This window comes from Eptatretus burgeri, chromosome 9 (genome assembly GCF_056783735.1).
Source record: "Eptatretus burgeri isolate ZD-2024b chromosome 9, Ebu_testis_v1, whole genome shotgun sequence".
In the NCBI taxonomy this organism is placed as follows: Eukaryota; Metazoa; Chordata; class Myxini; order Myxiniformes; family Myxinidae; genus Eptatretus; species Eptatretus burgeri.
The window spans coordinates 103,215,294-103,228,388 of record NC_140969.1 but is presented as its reverse complement, the minus strand read 5'-3'; the positions used below and the strand labels follow the sequence as shown (position 1 = coordinate 103,228,388).

At 56.2% G+C, this 13,095-nt stretch overlaps 1 pseudogene across 1 annotated transcript in view; it reads left to right on the top strand.

Annotated features, from left to right (window-relative positions):
• LOC147020785 (uncharacterized) overlaps window positions 1-13,095 on the top strand; it is a 44,662-nt pseudogene that overhangs the window by 874 nt on the left and 30,693 nt on the right. The window lies entirely within an intron of this gene.

Sequence of the window (13,095 nt, the reverse complement as noted above, 5' to 3'; positions counted from 1 at the left end):
CCCACTCCCTTAATTTGTGAAAAACCAATTTAGCCCCCACTTATTTTTTTTGTTGTTTTTATTTTTACTTCCCCACTATAAATCGTCCCCTAACCCCCTTTATCGTCCTTGTTCGGCTAACCTATACTGTCACCTAGCCTACTCCCAACCCCTACGTTCCCTTCCCGGAGGGGAATAAGGGAGAGCTAACGTCCTGTGTCGAGGCCCAACGAAGCCTCAGAATGGCCTCCCCAGAGTTCGGCGATCTTTAACTAAAGTGGGTCCAGCGGCCCACAACGACAGCGAGGGGATGGATGGTGCGGAGGGGTACATCTCCTAATCTACCCTAACCATTTAACTGTTAAACTACCCCGGGGCTTTCAACAAGCGCCTCTCGCTTAAACTATTGGTTCTAACAACCCAGATTCCCGTCGCCTGTGTTGGTGTCCTCACAATTTCGGGCCTCGCCCCCCAATTTTCTCTCCGTGCCCTCACACGGTCTCCTGGCTGGGACACGTGGCTCCCTTTGGCAGGCACGACCCTCTGCCGATTCTCCCGCTATGGCACCCCCGGGCACTTCACTGCCTCCGAGCCTACCAGCTCCCTAACACCGGGGAGTGCCCCCATGGCACCTCCCCTGAAACGCACACGTGGCAGGCCGGCCTCCCGGGCCCCTTACGGAGGGTCCCCGGTGCCCACTACACAGCCCACGCGGCTAATGGCGCCCGGGCCCCCGCACCAAGCAGGCGCACCCGTGCCCACTACTCTATCCCGGCCCCCCATGGGCCCTTGGCCTACCGCGGCCGACTAGCCTGGTGCCCGGGGTACCCACTCAGCGATACTCACCTTTCGCAGCCACGCTCCCAAGCCCGTCAACAGGGCTCCTGCACCCCTCCAAATGGGTCTCGAGCCTACTTTCCCACCAACAACAAAACGACCTCCATTTTTCAATTTGACTAACCCAGCTAACTCACTTTACTCTGACCCCGGGGTCCCTTGGGCGGGAGTCACTCCTCCCCCCAATCACTCATCGCACCATGCATTCCCCATTCACTCCACACACACAGACCCGCTGGCCTCACTCACTCAACATGTACTCACCTCACAACTCTTCAACACACACACCGCTGAACTCTGCCATCCTTCTAACTACATCCCCTAACTAACTCGTGCTCCCACGTCGTCCCTTAAACTACAGCACGTTCCATTTAACCTACGTAGCTAAGCTACGTCCCCTCTACACATTCACAAGTCTGTCCATGTCCTCAAATAAATCATTTTATTTCCCAACCTAAATCTCGCTACAATCCCTCTACCTTATCCATTCCACGGACTCCATGAGGACTTACCCCTGCCCCATGAAGTCGGTCTAGCTAAGCTAACCCTTCCCCCTAACTAGTTTCCATCCTGTGCCCAGGTAAGGGGGTCTTTCACCCCTTGCCCAGGAATCCTGTACACCCGAAAGTGAGGCTTGCCTTTTCCTTCCTTTTTTTTTTTCCATGCGCAGCACCTGCGCGGCAACTCAGAGCTCGCGCACTTTGCACCTGTCCGTGACGTCATGCAGCTGCACGTGTTCCTCTTCCCTCCTTGGACGGTGCCATCCGGCAGAGATACCCCTCCTGCCGGATTCCAACCACACGTGCAGCCATGACGTCACCGTGCGCAAAAAACACAAGCCACACGTCTCGAGGGGTTCCCCACGCGAACACATGTGCTTTGCCCGTTGGAGCTTAACACACACGATCGCGTGGAGAACCCGTCCGGTCCAAATCCGTTTACCTGCCTAAACTTTGTCCGTCCGCGGGATCGGCAAATCCACCGCTGGCGTTTCCGGACCGGGACTTCACTCTCGCAAGCGAGCACGTGGTGGCCTCGTGCGTTGCACAGCACGAACCGCGTGCTCACTGCTGGGTGAACCCGGCACGGTCCTCGAAACAACTACAGCCGCTACTCGGCTTTCTCTCCTCTGTCGCCGTCGTCGCCATTCGACCCACGCACACCTGCGTGTTACGACGCACACAGTCCACTCCATCACATTCACACCGGGAGACGCGGCTGCGTGCTCCCGCATGCCAACCGACATCTCCCTCACATACCGCTCTCTCACACACACGGTCTCCCTGGCACACAGCGACCTTGCACACGGCCGTTCACTCACGCGTGCCTCACTACTCACACAAACCATACTACTCACACGTGGTGCTCTATTCACTCGCGGGGCACTCACCCGCGGTGCCTCACCCACACACGTGAGGGCACTCAACCGCTGTGCCTCATCCACACACCGTGCCTCACTCATACACGGCGTGCTGGGAAGCACGCACTCCAGCACCATCGCCACCACACCACTCACACACGGGGTCGCTTCCACACACGGGGACGCACTCACACCTTGCACCACACACACAGGGACAACCACACTGGGGATTTGTGTCCCCACAAGGGTCTCCGGGGCCTCTATACCCCCCAAGCTCTCCGTGCACCCGTCCACAGCACTCGTCCCCTCAACCTCGCAAAGCACGACCGAACTCACCTGGTCGTGACTCGCCTCAAGGGGGCATACTCCCTCCCCTCGTTCCTGGAGGAGGCCATCCCGCTGCTCGCACCGGGTCCCTACACGCTCCGCGAGCTCACCCCCATTGTCCTCCACTACCTCCGTGTGTGCGTGCGCGTCACTTACCCCGTCTTCATCGTGTAGTCTTCCCTCTATCGTTCCCATCTCCCGTGTCTCTGCCAACTCTTCACCCTTTACCTCCCTTGTCTCAACTATTATTTCTGTTGTCGTCACCTCGTGTCTCGTCTCACACGTTTTGGTCTCCCCATTTAATTTTTCCCTTTCGGTCATCGTCACGACCCTCGCCCAACACGTTCCACGAATTATTTTTTCACCCGCCTCCACCGCGGGCCTGTCAGCCGTTGCACCCCCACCCAGCTCGTTTGATCCCACACGTGGAGTCGCCATTTTTATCTCCCCGGTCACGGCCTTCATGCCCGCCTGCAGGCTTCGGCCCATGTTCTGCGTCTCACCCCGCAGCTTTTTCATTTCTTCCTTCATGTTTGCTTCCATTCCGTTTATTTGCTGTGTATTCGCATCCATCTTTTCGTTCATGCCTTTCATTTCGTTTTTTATTTCATTTGTCATTGCCGCCAGCATGGCGCATAGCTGGGCCACGTCGGGTGCACTCAGCTGAGCCGTTTCAGCAAGGGTTTTGGTGGAGAGGGGGGGAGGTGTCATACACTGCGGCCGCCGCCGCACCCATTTCGGGCTCTGGGTTTAGTTGGGCGAGTCCGTGTTCCTGCACAATCAACATTTCCTGCTCGGGGATTCCATCCTGGACCATGGACTCTACATTATTACACATATACATTTCTAATACCCCCGGCTCCCGCTCGCCTTGAGACGCCATCTTGCTTCTCGTGAAGGGTTAATTTGCTCGCTCGTAATTTGGAGGGAATCGGGGGTCGCTTCTCTCACCCCTGGACCGATTCCAGTAAATTTAGCCGGAGACAGGAGAGCCCGCCCTCCTGTTCTCCGATACCAGTGCCGCGAGGAGGGCGATGAATTTGTATCCCACTCCTGACACCAGTGTTGCGGTCTTCGCGCCCGCCGGCGTGCGAACGGCCACGTAACTCGAATCGCGGCACGTCGCCCACCGGACGGACAATCCAGTCGTGACCCTCTCGGACTAACGCCGGGAACCAGTCACGGGTGGACCTTTCGGTCTCACCGCGATCGAGCCAATCAGCCCCCGCGTGGGATAGGGTTGCTCGCCAAATTCGAACTACCTAAGTACCCACGCGGAGGGTAGACCGGGCGATCGCACCTCGCCGCAGGTCGACTTCGGACACGGGCCACTTAAGCGACCCGTTCCGTACTATCAGAATAACCGAGCGGTGTTATCGTCGACCTCGACGGTTCGATTAATTATCGGGCGTATTCAGCCCACTACCAACCCTTTACGTGAAGCAAGATGGGGATTCAATGGAGGAAAAAGACGAAGCGAAGCGGGAAACAGTTCAACAATAAAGCACATTTATTCTCGGCACACGGGAAGTACACAAATACAATTCCACCAAATGCACACACAAAAAAAAAACACAATTCCATTTACACAAAAAGCAAACATAAAAGTGAAAACACAGTGCAGAGCTAATACCGACTACCGAGCACACGGCAACACTTATACAATTCTACTTCACAGACGGCGCCGACAACACATACCCAAAACCAAGGAAAAGAAATACCCTCAAGAATGAGGTAGGCCTGGGGCCGAGACCTGGTCGGGCCTACCCGTCTGGTGATGAGACGCGGAGCGGCGATGGCCCCGCAACCCGCGGGCCTCGTGGACAGTGCCTGGCAGGGGGGTGGGAACGGGGCCCCCTTGGTCGCACTATCTCAGCGCGGGGGAAACAGGAGGGGGTTGCTGATGCTCGGGGTATAGAGGATCTTTATTATTTGCGACGAGCGTCTCCACCTCGGCCAGGTCGCGCTGCCGGCCTCCCTCGGGCGCGCAGCTCCTTGCACGACGCGAGCACCCCCTCGTCCGCCCTCGCCGCCTCTCCACAGCTCCGTCCCTCCGTTCCGACTCCAACGCACACGACGAGCAGCTCCACCGCCCGCGAAGTCTTGACTCTCTGTTCCGACTCCTTCGCCTCGTTCCGACTCCTTCGCCTCCGTTCTGCTGACTCTTTCTCGTTCCCGTTCTGCTGACTCTTTCGCTCCGACTTTTACGACTTCTTTGACTGACGAACACCGTCCTTTTATCCCCCCGTAACTTCGCCTTTGACCCCCTCCCTTTGACCTTTCACCTCGCTCCCCATTGGCCCGAGAAAAAGTGGGCGTGAAGGCTTTTTGATCCACAAATTTGCATATATCGATCGCCCTGGGGGCGGGGCCAATTCGCCCCTCGCTCACCGATTGGACGGCAAAAAGTGGGCGTGTGTCGTTTTGGATCCGTTTTTGAAGCAGAAAATCCGTGATTTTGTACACGCTGTTCAACGTGCGCCCTACACGAGTCCAGCATCGGTGCCCATGAGTGGCGCGAGATGACGGTGATGCGATGGTGGCGAGTTGTGACGGTAAAGGTCATGGCGGTTGTGGTGAAGCGGCGTTGTGGTTGGTGGTTGTTGTTGTGGTTGTGATGGTGGCGATTGGTCCAAAATAAAGATAGTAAAAGAAAAACGGCTATCCTGAAGAGTCGCAGCACGTATAAATGACATGTATTCCCACTAGACAACGGGTTTGGGCCTAACTACACATGCACTTACCGAGATACCTCACCTAAGGGACCTGAATGGTGGTTTGCGAATCTGGTAACCACAACACTACCCCCTTCCCTTTTTACAGACTCGTCCCGAGTCGTCAAATTTTCGTGTGCCATCATGTGTAGTTTTCCCCTAGTACATTTTACCTACGGATCCCTGAGTGCGACATTCATGGTATTCGTGTCCCCAAAATAAATAACCTGAGGGCTGCGTAACTACCTAAACAAACTCACTCACACGGACGACTTAAATAAAATTGCCGGCGCTAAGACATACATGCCGGGGGCGCACTCATATGTACAGTACATCTTAACCTTAACTTACAAATTTTACACTAAACCATGGCCCAGGATCAATGAACTCTGCAAAAAGAAAGCAGTTAGCAGGGAGCCAGGCTGCCCACATGCAGTCTCTGGCTCAAAACAATGCAGGTGACAGGGAACGTGGCTGGCTGCTCACACGCAGTCCAAGGCCTTCCTTTTTGAACTGAACGCACTGAACCACAACGGTGCATGGGCCGCACAACGCAGTCTCCGTGCCAGCTCAAGTGGCACACGCAATGAGCACAACGAATGGATGGATGCAAACACGGTGCACGGGCCGCCACTGCAGGCCCGTGTTGTAGCTGCCAACAGGGCAGTTCTTGCAGCTTGCAAACTGTTGCCTTGCGGATCCTGGCGCACATGGAAATGAACAGGGGGGGGGGGCAAAGCAAAAATTGAACGGGGCTGGTGAACGTGGGCAGTGGGCATGGCATGGCAAAGGTGGCAGGCAAACACAGCCCGCAGAAGAAGGCCGCTGCAGGCAAACATAGCGGGCAGATGAACTGGCCGGCACAGGCCTTGAAGTACCACAGCTGCAGACGAAGTGGCCGGCACAGGCCTTGCAGCACACAGCTGCCGATGAAGTTGGCCGGCCTCCGCCTTGAAGCAAAACACGGCCAGCCGATGAAGTTGGCCAACCTTTGCCGTTCAGTGGAGGTTGGTGGAGGGAGTGCGGTGGTGCTGGCCACTCGGAAGGCGGGCTCGGACCTACCTACCTGTCTCCCTCCCAACCTATCGCCTTTGCCTGTCACTGTACATACCCACTCCCTTAATTTGTGAAAAACCAATTTAGCCCCCACTTATTTTTTTGTTGTTTTTATTTTTACTTCCCCACTATAAATCGTCCCCTAACCCCCTTTATCGTCCTTGTTCGGCTAACCTATACTGTCACCTAGCCTACTCCCAACCCCTACGTTCCCTTCCCGGAGGGGAATAAGGGAGAGCTAACGTCCTGTGTCGAGGCCCAACGAAGCCTCAGAATGGCCTCCCCAGAGTTCGGCGATCTTTAACCAAAGTGGGTCCAGCGGCCCACAACGACAGCGAGGGGATGGATGGTGCGGAGGGGTACATCTCCTAATCTACCCTAACCATTTAACTGTTAAACTACCCCGGGGCTTTCAACAAGCGCCTCTCGCTTAAACTATTGGTTCTAACAACCCAGATTCCCGTCGCCTGTGTTGGTGTCCTCACAATTTCGGGCCTCGCCCCCCAATTTTCTCTCCGTGCCCTCACACGGTCTCCTGGCTGGGACACGTGGCTCCCTTTGGCAGGCACGACCCTCTGCCGATTCTCCCGCTATGGCACCCCCGGGCACTTCACTGCCTCCGAGCCTACCAGCTCCCTAACACCGGGAGTGCCCCTATGGCACCTCCCCTGAAACGCACACGTGGCAGGCCGGCCTCCCGGGCCCCTTTCCGAGGGTCACCCGTGCCCACTACACTGCCCACGCGGCTAATGGCGCCCCGGGCCCCCGCACCAAGCAGGCGCACCCGTGCCCACTACTCTATCCCGGCCCCCCATGGGCCCTTGGCCTACCGCGGCCGACTAGCCTGGTGCCCGGGGTACCCACTCAGCGATACTCACCTTTCGCAGCCACGCTCCCAAGCCCGTCAACAGGGCTCCTGCACCCCTCCAAATGGGTCTCGAGCCTACTTTCCCACCAACAACAAAACGACCTCCATTTTTCAATTTGACTAACCCAGCTAACTCACTTTACTCTGACCCCGGGGTCCCTTGGGCGGGAGTCACTCCTCCCCCCAATCACTCATCGCACCATGCATTCCCCATTCACTCCACACACACAGACCCGCTGGCCTCACTCACTCAACATGTACTCACCTCACAACTCTTCAACACACACACCGCTGAACTCTGCCATCCTTCTAACTACATCCCCTAACTAACTCGTGCTCCCACGTCGTCCCTTAAACTACAGCACGTTCCATTTAACCTACGTAGCTAAGCTACGTCCCCTCTACACATTCACAAGTCTGTCCATGTCCTCAAATAAATCATTTTATTTCCCAACCTAAATCTCGCTACAATCCCTCTACCTTATCCATTCCACGGACTCCATGAGGACTTACCCCTGCCCCATGAAGTCGGTCTAGCTAAGCTAACCCTTCCCCTAACTAGTTTCCATCCTGTGCCCAGGTAAGGGGGTCTTTCACCCCTTGCCCAGGAATCCTGTACACCCGAAAGTGAGGCTTGCCTTTTCCTTCCTTTTTTTTTTTTCCATGCGCAGCACCTGCGCGGCAACTCAGAGCTCGCGCACTTTGCACCTGTCCGTGACGTCATGCAGCTGCACGTGTTCCTCTTCCCTCCTTGGACGGTGCCATCCGGCAGAGATACCCTCCTGCCGGATTCCAACCACACGTGCAGCCATGACGTCACCGTGCGCAAAAAACACAAGCCACACGTCTCGAGGGGTTCCCCACGCGAACACATGTGCTTTGCCCGTTGGAGCTTAACACACACGATCGCGTGGAGAACCCGTCCGGTCCAAATCCGTTTACCTGCCTAAACTTTGTCCGTCCGCGGGATCGGCAAATCCACCGCTGGCGTTTCCGGACCGGGACTTCACTCTCGCAAGCGAGCACGTGGTGGCCTCGTGCGTTGCACAGCACGAACCGCGTGCTCACTGCTGGGTGAACCCGGCACGGTCCTCGAAACAACTACAGCCGCTACTCGGCTTTCTCTCCTCTGTCGCCGTCGTCGCCATTCGACCCACGCACACCTGCGTGTTACGACGCACACAGTCCACTCCATCACATTCACACCGGGAGACGCGGCTGCGTGCTCCCGCATGCCAACCGACATCTCCCTCACATACCGCTCTCTCACACACACGGTCTCCCTGGCACACAGCGACCTTGCACACGGCCGTTCACTCACGCGTGCCTCACTACTCACACAAACCATACTACTCACACGTGGTGCTCTATTCACTCGCGCGGGGGCACTCACCCGCGGTGCCTCACCCACACACGTGAGGGCACTCAACCGCTGTGCCTCATCCACACACCGTGCCTCACTCATACACGGCGTGCTGGGAAGCACGCACTCCAGCACCATCGCCACCACACCACTCACACACGGGGACGCACTCACACCTTGCACCACACACACAGGGACAACCACACTGGGGATTTGTGTCCCCACAAGGGTCTCCGGGGCCTCTATACCCCCAAGCTCTCCGTGCACCCGTCCACAGCACTCGTCCCCTCAACCTCGCAAAGCACGACCGAACTCACCTGGTCGTGACTCGCCTCAAGGGGGCATACTCCCTCCCCTCGTTCCTGGAGGAGGCCATCCCGCTGCTCGCACCGGGTCCCTACACGCTCCGCGAGCTCACCCCCATTGTCCTCCACTACCTCCGTGTGTGCGTGCGCGTCACTTACCCCGTCTTCATCGTGTAGTCTTCCCTCTATCGTTCCCATCTCCCGTGTCTCTGCCAACTCTTCACCCTTTACCTCCCTTGTCTCAACTATTATTTCTGTTGTCGTCACCTCGTGTCTCGTCTCACACGTTTTGGTCTCCCCATTTAATTTTTCCCTTTCGGTCATCGTCACGACCCTCGCCCAACACGTTCCACGAATTATTTTTCACCCGCCTCCACCGCGGGCCTGTCAGCCGTTGCACCCCCACCCAGCTCGTTTGATCCCACACGTGGAGTCGCCATTTTTATCTCCCCGGTCACGGCCTTCATGCCCGCCTGCAGGCTTCGGCCCATGTTCTGCGTCTCACCCCGCAGCTTTTTCATTTCTTCCTTCATGTTTGCTTCCATTCCGTTTATTTGCTGTGTATTCGCATCCATCTTTTCGTTCATGCCTTTCATTTCGTTTTTTATTTCATTTGTCATTGCCGCCAGCATGGCGCATAGCTGGGCCACGTCGGGTGCACTCAGCTGAGCCGTTTCAGCAAGGGTTTTGGTGGAGAGGGGGGGGAGGTGTCATACACTGCGGCCGCCGCCGCACCCATTTCGGGCTCTGGGTTTAGTTGGGCGAGTCCGTGTTCCTGCACAATCAACATTTCCTGCTCGGGGATTCCATCCTGGACCATGGACTCTACATTATTACACATATACATTTCTAATACCCCCGGCTCCCGCTCGCCTTGAGACGCCATCTTGCTTCTCGTGAAGGGTTAATTTGCTCGCTCGTAATTTGGAGGGAATCGGGGGTCGCTTCTCTCACCCCTGGACCGATTCCCGTAAATTTAGCCGGAGACAGGAGAGCCCGCCCTCCTGTTCTCCGATACCAGTGCCGCGAGGAGGGCGATGAATTTGTATCCCACTCCTGACACCAGTGTTGCGGTCTTCGCGCCCGCCGGCGTGCGAACGGCCACGTAACTCGAATCGCGGCACGTCGCCCACCGGACGGACAATCCAGTCGTGACCCTCTCGGACTAACGCCGGGAACCAGTCACGGGTGGACCTTTCGGTCTCACCGCGATCGAGCCAATCAGCCCCCGCGTGGGATAGGGTTGCTCGCCAAATTCGAACTACCTAAGTACCCACGCGGAGGGTAGACCGGGCGATCGCACCTCGCCGCAGGTCGACTTCGGACACGGGCCACTTAAGCGACCCGTTCCGTACTATCAGAATAACCGAGCGGTGTTATCGTCGACCTCGACGGTTCGATTAATTATCGGGCGTATTCAGCCCACTACCAACCCTTTACGTGAAGCAAGATGGGGATTCAATGGAGGAAAAAGACGAAGCGAAGCGGGAAACAGTTCAACAATAAAGCACATTTATTCTCGGCACACGGGAAGTACACAAATACAATTCCACCAAATGCACACAAAAAAAAAACACAATTCCATTTACACAAAAAGCAAACATAAAAGTGAAAACACAGTGCAGAGCTAATACCGACTACCGAGCACACGGCAACACTTATACAATTCTACTTCACAGACGGCGCCGACAACACATACCCAAAACCAAGGAAAAGAAATACCCTCAAGAATGAGGTAGGCCTGGGGCCGAGACCTGGTCGGGCCTACCCGTCTGGTGATGAGACGCGGAGCGGCGATGGCCCCGCAACCCGCGGGCCTCGTGGACAGTGCCTGGCAGGGGGGTGGGAACGGGGCCCCCTTGGTCGCACTATCTCAGCGCGGGGGGAAACAGGAGGGGGTTGCTGATGCTCGGGGTATAGAGGATCTTTATTATTTGCGACGAGCGTCTCCACCTCGGCCAGGTCGCGCTGCCGGCCTCCCTCGGGCGCGCAGCTCCTTGCACGACGCGAGCACCCCCTCGTCCGCCCTCGCCGCCTCTCCACAGCTCCGTCCCTCCGTTCCGACTCCAACGCACACGACGAGCAGCTCCACCGCCCGCGAAGTCTTGACTCTCTGTTCCGACTCCTTCGCCTCGTTCCGACTCCTTCGCCTCCGTTCTGCTGACTCTTTCTCGTTCCCGTTCTGCTGACTCTTTCGCTCCGACTTTTACGACTTCTTTGACTGACGAACACCGTCCTTTAATCCCCCCGCAACTTCGCCTTTGACCCCCTCCCTTTGACCTTTCACCTCGCTCCCCATTGGCCCGAGAAAAAGTGGGCGTGAAGGCTTTTGATCCACAAATTTGCATATATCGATCGCCCTGGGGCGGGGCCAATTCGCCCCTCGCTCACCGATTGGACGGCAAAAAGTGGGCGTGTGTCGTTTTGGATCCGTTTTTGAAGCAGAAAATCCGTGATTTTGTACACGCTGTTCAACGTGCGCCCTACACGAGTCCAGCATCGGTGCCCATGAGTGGCGCGAGATGACGGTGATGCGATGGTGGCGAGTTGTGACGGTAAAGGTCATGGCGGTTGTGGTGAAGCGGCGTTGTGGTTGGTGGTTGTTGTTGTGGTTGTGATGGTGGCGATTGGTCCAAAATAAAGATAGTAAAAGAAAAACGGCTATCCTGAAGAGTCGCAGCACGTATAAATGACATGTATTCCCACTAGACAACGGGTTTGGGCCTAACTACACATGCACTTACCGAGATACCTCACCTAAGGGACCTGAATGGTGGTTTGCGAATCTGGTAACCACAACACTACCCCCTCCCTTTTTACAGACTCGTCCCGAGTCGTCAAATTTTCGTGTGCCATCATGTGTAGTTTTCCCCTAGTACATTTTACCTACGGATCCCTGAGTGCGACATTCATGGTATTCGTGTCCCCAAAATAAATAACCTGAGGGCTGCGTAACTACCTAAACAAACTCACTCACACGGACGACTTAAATAAAATTGCCGGCGCTAAGACATACATGCCGGGGGCGCACTCATATGTACAGTACATCTTAACCTTAACTTACAAATTTTACACTAAACCATGGCCCAGGATCAATGAACTCTGCAAAAAGAAAGCAGTTAGCAGGGAGCCAGGCTGCCCACATGCAGTCTCTGGCTCAAAACAATGCAGGTGACAGGGAACGTGGCTGGCTGCTCACGCAGTCCAAGGCCTTCCTTTTTGAACTGAACGCACTGAACCACAACGGTGCATGGGCCGCACAACGCAGTCTCCGTGCCAGCTCAAGTGGCACACGCAATGAGCACAACGAATGGATGGATGCAAACACGGTGCACGGGCCGCCACTGCAGGCCCGTGTTGTAGCTGCCAACAGGGCAGTTCTTGCAGCTTGCAAACTGTTGCCTTGCGGATCCTGGCGCACATGGAAATGAACAGGGGGGGCAAAGCAAAAATTGAACGGGGCTGGTGAACGTGGGCAGTGGGCATGGCATGGCAAAGGTGGCAGGCAAACACAGCCCGCAGAAGAAGGCCGCTGCAGGCAAACATAGCGGGCAGATGAACTGGCCGGCACAGGCCTTGAAGTACCACAGCTGCAGACGAAGTGGCCGGCACAGGCCTTGCAGCACACAGCTGCCGATGAAGTTGGCCGGCCTCCGCCTTGAAGCAAAACACGGCCAGCCGATGAAGTTGGCCAACCTTTGCCGTTCAGTGGAGGTTGGTGGAGGGAGTGCGGTGGTGCTGGCCACTCGGAAGGCGGGCTCGGACCTACCTACCTGTCTCCCTCCCAACCTATCGCCTTTGCCTGTCACTGTACATACCCACTCCCTTAATTTGTGAAAAACCAATTTAGCCCCCACTTATTTTTTTGTTGTTTTTATTTTTACTTCCCCACTATAAATCGTCCCCTAACCCCCTTTATCGTCCTTGTTCGGCTAACCTATACTGTCACCTAGCCTACTCCCAACCCCTACGTTCCCTTCCCGGAGGGGAATAAGGGAGAGCTAACGTCCTGTGTCGAGGCCCAACGAAGCCTCAGAATGGCCTCCCCAGAGTTCGGCGATCTTTAACCAAAGTGGGTCCAGCGGCCCACAACGACAGCGAGGGGATGGATGGTGCGGAGGGGTACATCTCCTAATCTACCCTAACCATTTAACTGTTAAACTACCCCGGGGCTTTCAACAAGCGCCTCTCGCTTAAACTATTGGTTCTAACAACCCAGATTCCCGTCGCCTGTGTTGGTGTCCTCACAATTTCGGGCCTCGCCCCCCAATTTTCTCTCCGTGCCC